Genomic DNA, 9,291 nt, shown 5'->3' on the forward strand with positions numbered 1-9,291 from the left:
ATAGGAGGAGGATTCGTAGAGGAACGTTATCGATTAGTCATTTGACGGTCTTGTGGTTGCTATTACAGGTAGGGTTTCCTACTCGATTGTTTACATGGAATGGTTGATAATTGATCGTTGTTGTTAATTTACATCATATCGGATTCGGATTTGGTGACTGTTGATTGTATAGTTGGTTGTATATCTGTCTGTGGTTTGCGAGGTGCATCCTCGGCTGAGTGGAGTCACTTGCGGGAGTGGCTTCACGCCCTTGATTCGCCTTCTGTGGAACCCACCACAAAAGGGATGTGCACATTTAGGAACTTGGGTTTATCGCTTGGATGAGATGAGCGGGCTTATGTGGGAACGACTGCAGTCCCCCACTGGCGGTGTGGAATACTTGTTGCGATGGGTATTTCAGCGGGACTACACACTTTAGTGTGTAGTCAGGTGTGTGGAGTTGTGAAGGAGATTGGTTGGTTAGTTTGGATTGTATATTATTTCACTCTATTGTTTTATGTAATCGATCGACCCCGTTTAATTGTTTTAAAAACTGTGGTAATCCATTCAGGGATGGTGAGTAGTTATTGAGCAAGTATGAGTTGATGCACATGGGATAGCTGGGTTGTGTCGCCACGAGCTGTTTTGAAGTCTTCCGCTGTGTCATAAATATTCTTTTACATTATTTCAGTTGGTTTGACAGTTTTGAGAAATAGTTGTATTTACTTTATCAGTTTTGGTTTTTGGACTTGTATCGCTTTAAACATATTTAATAAAGTAGGTTTCTTTATTGTCTATTTCATATACATTGCATCGGGTAACCGAGATGATAGCTCTTCCATGGTTTAAGTGGTCCTGGTAAGGCACTTGGGGTATGGGGGTGTTACAAAGTGGTATCAAAGCGACGATTTTGGAACCTGTAACTAATGAACCCAATGAACTTAGGGAGTCAAAATAAAATGAACCCGTGTAGGAGTTGCTAGGAGCTAATGCAAAAACTTGGGAGACGTCCTAAAGTCGCGTTCTCGCCCTACAACTTTAAACCGGACACTGTGGGGTGTGTCTTGGGATTGTTATGTGTTTATCTAAGTATGTTGCATATCTATATAGAAATGTGTTGTATGAATTGGTGGATGAATGCATGTGGAGGATGGAGAATGTTGTCGAAAAAGGTGCTAAGTAATATGAGTTTATGTGTTAATTTGAATGGTGGAAATGGCATGATAAGTGATTTCTAATGTGGCTTATTAGAAACATGTGAAATAAGGTGTTTTTTGTTATGTATACACATATGTTATCGCTTTATATATATCTATAGTTGGTTGGAAAGTGTTAAGATAAGCATGCGAGTAGTATACTAGTCAGCATGACTCGATTGAGTGGGGGGCACTCGATCGAGTAGGTGAGTGACTCAATCGAGTGGGTGTGACTCGATCGAGTGGGGTTGTTTTTCGTTTCTGGACAGTGTACTGTTTTTGGGCACTCGATCGAGTAAGTAGGGGGACTCCCTCCCCATTGCTAGCCCACGGCCGAACCAAAAGAGAACAAAAGGAGAGTTTTCTCTCCTTTTGACCTAAGCAATTCATTTGCAAAAATATTAGGGTTTTGAGAACACTTTTCTCTCAATAACCTAGATCTCACATCTACCAAAACTCACACAAAATTCTCTCGATATTGCAAGGCAATTAGAGAATACATTCTAGCACAAGGGCATAGTCTCAGACGGTCTTGGGTGCAACAATTAGGAGGAAATCTACGTTGATTTCTATTCATTTTGCCGAATTGCACTAGGACCCGAGGTTGATTCTTTACCTTTATCGTTTCTATTGTATTTTCGTTTATGACCATAAATCACATGTCAATTTTGCGTTATAGTCCTAAAATTTAAGGGTTTTATACGGATATTACCCTACAAGTGGTATCAGAGCGAGGCCACGTAAAATTTTCTTTGTGATTTTCATAAAACGATTTGAATCGATATTTTTAGCCTTGAAAACCGTGACCTGTTCTTCACGGCTGCTTTCTTTTTTTTGTGCTTTGAAAACCGTGACCTGTTGTACACTGCTCTTTAATTTTTTTTTCGTGCTGTTGTAAACAGTCAGCCGGACTGTTCAGGTCTGATCAGTCGATCGAGGATTGTTAGTGTCTCAATCGATTGGTCTTGTTTTCGATTTGATTTTGCATATTGTTATTATCATTGATCTTTTTAGCAATATGTTATGGTTTTGACAATTGTAGATTTAATTTTATACGGATAATGTCTAAATTACAATTGTGTTTTTTGTCAAATCGATTTTTTTGGGGTTTGTTGCTCTCGGTTTGAGCTTCTATAAAATAAAAAAAAAATTTCCCCTTGCCGTGCTGAAAAGAAAAAAATAAAAAAATAAAAATTTTGTGTTTTTATTTTCTTTTTCGGCCATAATGTGCATAATACGGATTTTGTGCATTTGCTTGATAGTGAAACGGTTCACTCACGTACCATTTAGTTACTTTAAAGCGATTTTAAAGTAACGGATTGTAATGAATTAAAATTAAGTTGATTAAAGCGGTTTTATCACATAATTTTAATTATCTTTGGTGGTTTGGATAAATTTAACATAATTACGGAATTATGTCACGAATAAATTTTTTTTAGTTGATGCATTTTTATTTATCGTTATTTTAAATGCCTTGTATGTTTAAATTACGTATTTAATTTTACAAACAGTTGTAACTTAGTGTGGCCTTAGTAGAACGTGTTACCGTAATGATGGAACACGGTCTTGGTTGTATTTTGAGATCTCGTATCTCCATTTTGATTTTTCCCTCGTAATTACAGTTATTATTTAGAATGTAAATAGGTTTATTTTTGTAAATTTTAATTGTAATTTTGAGAAGACCAAAGATGGAGATCGGATGCTCACTCCCGCTACATGGATAAAGATGGAACATCAAGACAAGCTTCTCGGGTCCAACGGTGGATTCCAAAGTTGTATTATGTTCTTTTTACTAGGATAGGCCACACTAGGACTTTTTATTTACGTTTTGCATTCTTTTATTTATTTTATCGTAACGATAGATTGCATCATATTCCGCCTAAAAACCAAACCACCTAATATTTGCATGAAAACTGACTCATATAGAGGTCACGCGTTAGTTTTCTATGACATTCTTATGTCACACGATCTTTTTTTTAAGCCATCGCCTAAGTTAATTCATTCACGTAATGCTAGTTATTCGTTCACTTAAAATGAATTAAAACTAAGTTGATGGGATCTTCCTCGTATAACCAAAAATTGAGAATAGTCTTTATAGGTCAAACTCCAATGAATCCCTTCTTCGTCGGTAGGCATAATATGACCCCTTCTACGTCGGGTAAGTTGGAACCGATTGACCTATTTTATCTCAACACTATGGTCACTCGTACGATCCTGTGATTATGGTGGACTATATATAGGATTTACGGAAATCTATCGACCAAGAGTTTTTACGGAAGAACTAGCTAAACAGTTGGCTTATCAATTTACAGAAATTGAGTCTTGGGATCACTTGTATTATTCTTGAAGGAGATCAATTATGCAAGTGCAATGAGTCTACACGATTAAAATGAATTTTAATAGACCTAAATCACCTCGATGAGTTGCTTATTTCGTTTTTGTTTTCCTTTCTTTTTCAGTGTAGATCACGAACTTTTAAACTGCTAATAACAATATGGCTAGTCCTACTAACGACCCAATGCCAAGTGCCACATTGGACCGTGAGTCCTGGCTTCGGATCTTCATGTATCAGATGAATCAGTCTACTCGACTGAAGAATGATGGATCAAACTTCGCGGACTGGGAGGCGGCATTACGGAATGCTGCCGCTACTGACGGGAAGCTCAAATATCTAATAGAGCCCATCCTGCCAAACCCAGGTCCCACGGCTAGAGCTAACGAGATCGCCAAGTTTAATTATTTCTGTATGGAAGCGGGTGCGGTGAAGAACGTACTCATTTTTGCAATGGAACCCAATTTGCAGAAACGCTTCATAGCCCAAGGTGCAAACAAGATTTTCACCACGCTCACTAAGGAATTCTCGAAACCACCGAGAATCGTGACCTATGAGCATACCACTCGCTTCTTTGATGCGAGACTCCAGAAGGGCCAACCGGTTAGCCCACACATTCTCAACATGATTGAGAATGTCGAGAGACTGGAGGCGCTTGATTGTAAAATCAGCGAGAACATTGTGATTGACCGCATGCTTCATTCACTCCACGATGGTTTTGCGCTCTTTAGAGCTAATTACTATATGAATGATTTGAAGAAAAGTCCCCATGAATCGCACTCCCTTCTCGTATGCACCGAGAAGGACATGAAGTTCAGTGGGAGCATGAAACAAGATGTTCTCGTTGTAACAAACAAGGGCAAGGGTAAGGGCAAAGCTCAAGCAGACCTAGCAGTAGGCAAACCGAAGTTCAAGAAGTCAGGGTCAGGTAAGAGTGGGCCTGGTGAGGCAAGTAACTCATCAGGCACGACAAAGAGCAAAACCGATAACATGGAATGCCATCATTGCCACAAGACTGGGCATTGGAGGCGTACATGTCCTATTTACCATGAGGACATAAAAGCAGGTCGCGTTAAACCTGTTGGTATGTCTTCATCCTTTTGTACTTTTATTCATATGATTGAGATTAACCACGCAAGTTACGGAACTTGGGTACTAGATACTGGTTTTGGTTCTCATCTGTGTAATCATGTGCAGGGGCTCCGGAACATCGAACCCCTCGTAAAGGGTGAGGTGGACCTGCGTATCGGGAATGGAGCACGATTGGCTGCCGTCTCGAGGGAAACATACGTGATCCAGCTTCCTAGCGGATTTGAGTTATTTTTATATAACTGCTATTATGTACCCAGTCTTTCTAAAACATTATTTCAGTTTCTGCACTTGACAAACTTGGTTTTTCATTTGTAATAGAGAATAATAATTGCATTTTCTCATTACACGATATGATTTTTGGCTTGCAGTCTCCATGAATGGAATTTATGTTATAGATCAGACCACCGAAATATTATACGTAATGAATAAAAAGTTAAAGGTTGGTGACAAAGATCAAACGTATCTATGGCACTGCCGTATGGGACACATTAATGAGAAACGCGTAAAACAGCTCATAAAGAATGGAGCTATCTCGGCCTTTGATTTTCAATCATTTGGCACGTGTGAATCATGTCTCATCGGTAAGATGACTCGAATTTCCTTCAAAGGTTTTGGAATGCGCGCTGCTGACCTATTAGGACTCAGACATACGGATGTGTGTGGGCCTATGTCAATCACCGCACGAGAAGGCTATAGGTATTTCATCAATTTCACGGACGATTTAAGTAGAGATGGCTATGTCTACTTAATAAAGCAAAAAAGTGAATCCTTTGAGAAATTCAAGGAATACCAGAATCGGGTACAGAACCTACTGGGAAGAAAGATTAAAACACTGCGCTCAGACCGTGGTGGCGAGTATCTTTCTCACGAGTTTGATCAACACCTTAAGGACTGTGGGATTGCCCTACAGTTAACTCCACCTGGAACACCTCAGTTGAATGGTGTGTCCGAACGGAGAAATCGAACACTACTTGATATGGTTCGATCCATGATGAGTCACACCGTGTTGCCTGACTCATTATGGGGTTATGCTCTTCTGTCGGCTGCTCTAATACTTAACCGAAGTCCGTCTAAAGCTGTTGACAAGACTCCATATGAACTATGGAAGGGAACGGTCCCTGACTTGTCCTTTATACGGGTTTGGGGCTGCGAGGCTTATGTCAAGTGGAGATACGAGGATAAGCTCAGCCCGCGATCGGTCAAGACATACTTTATAGGTTATCCTAAAGGAACACTTGGTCATTACTTCTATTCGCCAACCGAACAACGTGTATTTGTTGCGGCTAGTGCGACATTCTTAGAGAAGGACTTTCTTGAGAATGCAAAGAGTGATAGAACCTTCGACTTGTCGGAGATTCCAGAACCAAATACCGAGCAACCATTGGAGGAACCAGTTCCTTCAGTCCCGGCTGCGGTTAATATTCCTGGGGAACCTAGGAGGTCGGGTAGAGTCTCTATTCCTCCGGACAGATACATTGGTATGGTCGAGGAACATGACATAGATGACATTCTACTCCTGATTGGGAATGACATACCTCTCTTAACTTCGGTAAAAGTATGGTTGAAGAACCATTTCCAGATGAAAGATCTGGGTGAGGCACAAAGAATTTTGGGCATCCGTATCTATCGAGATAGATCACGTCGGATGTTATCTCTCGCCAGAGTCTTACATAGACAAGATCCTAGAGAGATTCAGCATGACTAACTCCAAAAAGGGGTTTCTTCCTATGGCTCCAGGGGTGCATTTGAGCAAGTCTCAGGCACCAGAGACACCGGAAGAGAAAGAGCGCATGACACGGATTCCTTATGCCTCAGCTATAGGATCAATCATGTATGCCATGATATGCTGATGTGACCATAATTGGCACATATTTAGCCCCCGAATTACCCTTGTTTCCATGCTTTTTAGTGCTTATTTGGGTCATTTCTTATCTTTAGTTCTTTGTTTTGCATATTCCTTGAGATTTTGATCCCTTGGCAGGAAAGGAGTAAGAATCTTGCATTTTCATGGCAAATCAAGACTAAATTGATCAAATTCAATGACCAAGCATCAAGGAGGGACAAGATTAGAAGGCCTTTGTACATATCATGGTAGAAGAGCAATGTTGAGAAAAGATCCTTGAGTCCCCAAGGAAATCCCCAAGGAATTTATGAAGAAAAGGGAAGAAAAGAAGGAGTTACCACGCTGACTGACAATCCGAGCGGATTGTCAACAATCCGCCCGTCCCGCCCTTGCACAATCCGAAGCGTCCCAGCTGAATCCGCTCGGATTCCCCTCAAAGAATCCGCTCGGATTCCCCTCAAAGAATCCGCCCGGATTCCCCAGAATCCGCTCGGATTCCATCGCCCAAATCCGGCCGTCCCGACCTTAATCCGCCCGGATTCCTTCACAGCACGGTTTGTCTTCTTCAAGCTACAAAAAGAGAAGCCCTTCTCTCCAAAAATACCGGCTTCTCCTTGCTCAACTTAAAAAGTGTAATTACTAGTTTAGCCCTTAGTTAACCCTAATGCATCCTCCCTAATTTTCACTATAAATACCCCATTAGTCTAATTAGAGGAGCATGTTCTGCTTATCAATAATTAGTGTAGTTAATATCAATCAAATCTCTCTTCAATATTGTAATCAAGTATTAATCAAGTTTTAATCCAAGTTTTAGTTCTTTAATCTCTCTTTTGTTCATCCTTTATTTTGGGTAATTGAAGATTATTTGGGTTATTATTGGGAGATTGACAACCTCTCAATCTAGCATTCAAGTACTTCTATTATTCTTGCTTTACTATTGGAATCACTAGTAGGTATAATCTCTTAATCCCTTTTTAATTATTGTTAATTACTTCCATTTATTCATCATGTTTCACTATGTTGGTATGATTGGCAACCTTGCTAGCATGTTCAAAATGATGATGAGTGAGTAGTCTCTTAGCTAGGGTTAATGGGTGATTAGGGGAAACCAACATGGGGAATGATTCATGCTTAAATTAATATGCTTTCATGTTTTATTTGCTTGCTTGTTTTGATCTCAACTCATGCACACGTTATGTTTGATGAAATGCTAAGCCTATGAATCCTTGCATTTACTATCATCTCCTATCTTTTCAATGAGGCTTGTAAGACATAACCCAACTTGAGTCTCATTAGACCATGCATGTTGTTGAGTAGGGAAGATTAAGTCGACTTGTAGGTGTTGTACAATCTAATCGATTCGGCTCCGGGACCCAAACTTTCCTAGGATTGTAAGATATAACCCAACTCAATCCATCACAACAATAATTGCTTGCTTATAATTTGAGAACATGTTTGTATGATCATATCCCATGATTCCCCTATGATCCCATGACACCCTAGTGCCTTTAATCAATTGTTTACACCCCCTTTAATTTATCTTGCTTGTTTATTTTCATTGTTATTCTAGTTTAGTAACCTTCTACATCAACCCAATTTGTGACACCCCTTAGACACCACTAGTTACAATAGAAATCTCATTTCATCTCCCGTCCCTTGGGATCCGACCTTTACTTGCCTCTTTACTAATTGTAGAGTTGCTTGTTAAGCTATAAATTGTATTTTGATTCGACCGTGACCAACGACCACATCTATTTATTTGTGAATACGAAACGGACCGATCAAAAAATGGCGTCGTTGCCGGGGACGGTGTTTGTTTGATTTAGATTTCCTTTTTGTTATTAGTTGTGTCTTTATTCGCCTTGAGGAAGTAAAACTCCTCAAGGTTTGTTCTAATTATTTTTGAGTTGTTTGATATTTTGCATGTCTAGAAGGTTACAAAGTGAATTGTTACCTTTTGACCGTGAAATCGAAAGAACCTTGACGAACAATAGGAGACTTGTTAGGAGGAATTTGAGAGGTGTTGGTGAAGTTGTTCAACCCATTAGTGAGTTTGTCAATCCTTTCGCAATAGAAGGAGAAGAAAACCCATTACACAATACCCCACAAAATCCACCTACAATGCCAAAATTCTCGTCACACTCCGTACCCACCGAGGAGAATCTACCAAATGGTACTCCTACACCGCAACATCTCACCGGAAATTTTATTGCCAAGTCCGCCTTCATCCAACTAGTTGAGAGGAGCCAATTTGGGGGGATGCCTAGTAAGGACCCTCATTCTCATATGGAAACCTTTTGTGATTATTGTGATGCTATCTCTCAAACGGGCGTGACTCAAGACCAAATTAGATGGGTCTTATTTCCTTTTTCCTTAATCGGCACCGCAAAGCAATGGTTGAAGGGCCTTAATAAGGCCACCCTTGGAATAGATTCTTGGAAGAAGTTGGCTCTAGCTTTCTACAAAAAATTCTACCCACCGGAAAAGACCAACATGCTAAGAGCTCAAATTACGGGTTTTAAGCAAAGGGATGAAGAGTCTTTGTATGAAGCTTGGGAGCGGTTCAAGGGAATTTGTCGCTCATGTCCTCACCATGGACTTAGCGAATGGTTTTTGGTGCAACAATTTTGGAATGGTTTATATGAAGATTCTAGGAACATTCTCAATATGGGATCCAATGGAATGTTCACCGAAGTTGATGACAATCAAACATGGAACAAGATTGAGGAAATGGCGGTCCATAACTCACAATATAGTAGACCTCGCAAGGCTACTAGAGGAGGAAAGCATGAAGTGGACTCCGTTACTCAATTGGGTGCTCAACTTAGTGCTCACATTGACACAATCAA

The 9,291-nt window shown here is 40.1% G+C and overlaps 1 non-coding gene across 1 annotated transcript; it reads right to left on the minus strand.

Annotated features, from left to right (window-relative positions):
- Positions 1 to 8,935: 8,935 nt before the first annotated feature.
- LOC141618148 (small nucleolar RNA R71) lies at positions 8,936 to 9,042 on the minus strand. Its single transcript, XR_012531317.1, has one exon. It is a non-coding gene; the product is annotated as a small nucleolar RNA R71 (small nucleolar RNA).
- Positions 9,043 to 9,291: the final 249 nt, after the last annotated feature.

The sequence above is a fragment of the Silene latifolia genome, chromosome 1, assembly GCF_048544455.1.
Source record: "Silene latifolia isolate original U9 population chromosome 1, ASM4854445v1, whole genome shotgun sequence".
NCBI lineage: Eukaryota > Viridiplantae > Streptophyta > Magnoliopsida > Caryophyllales > Caryophyllaceae > Silene > Silene latifolia.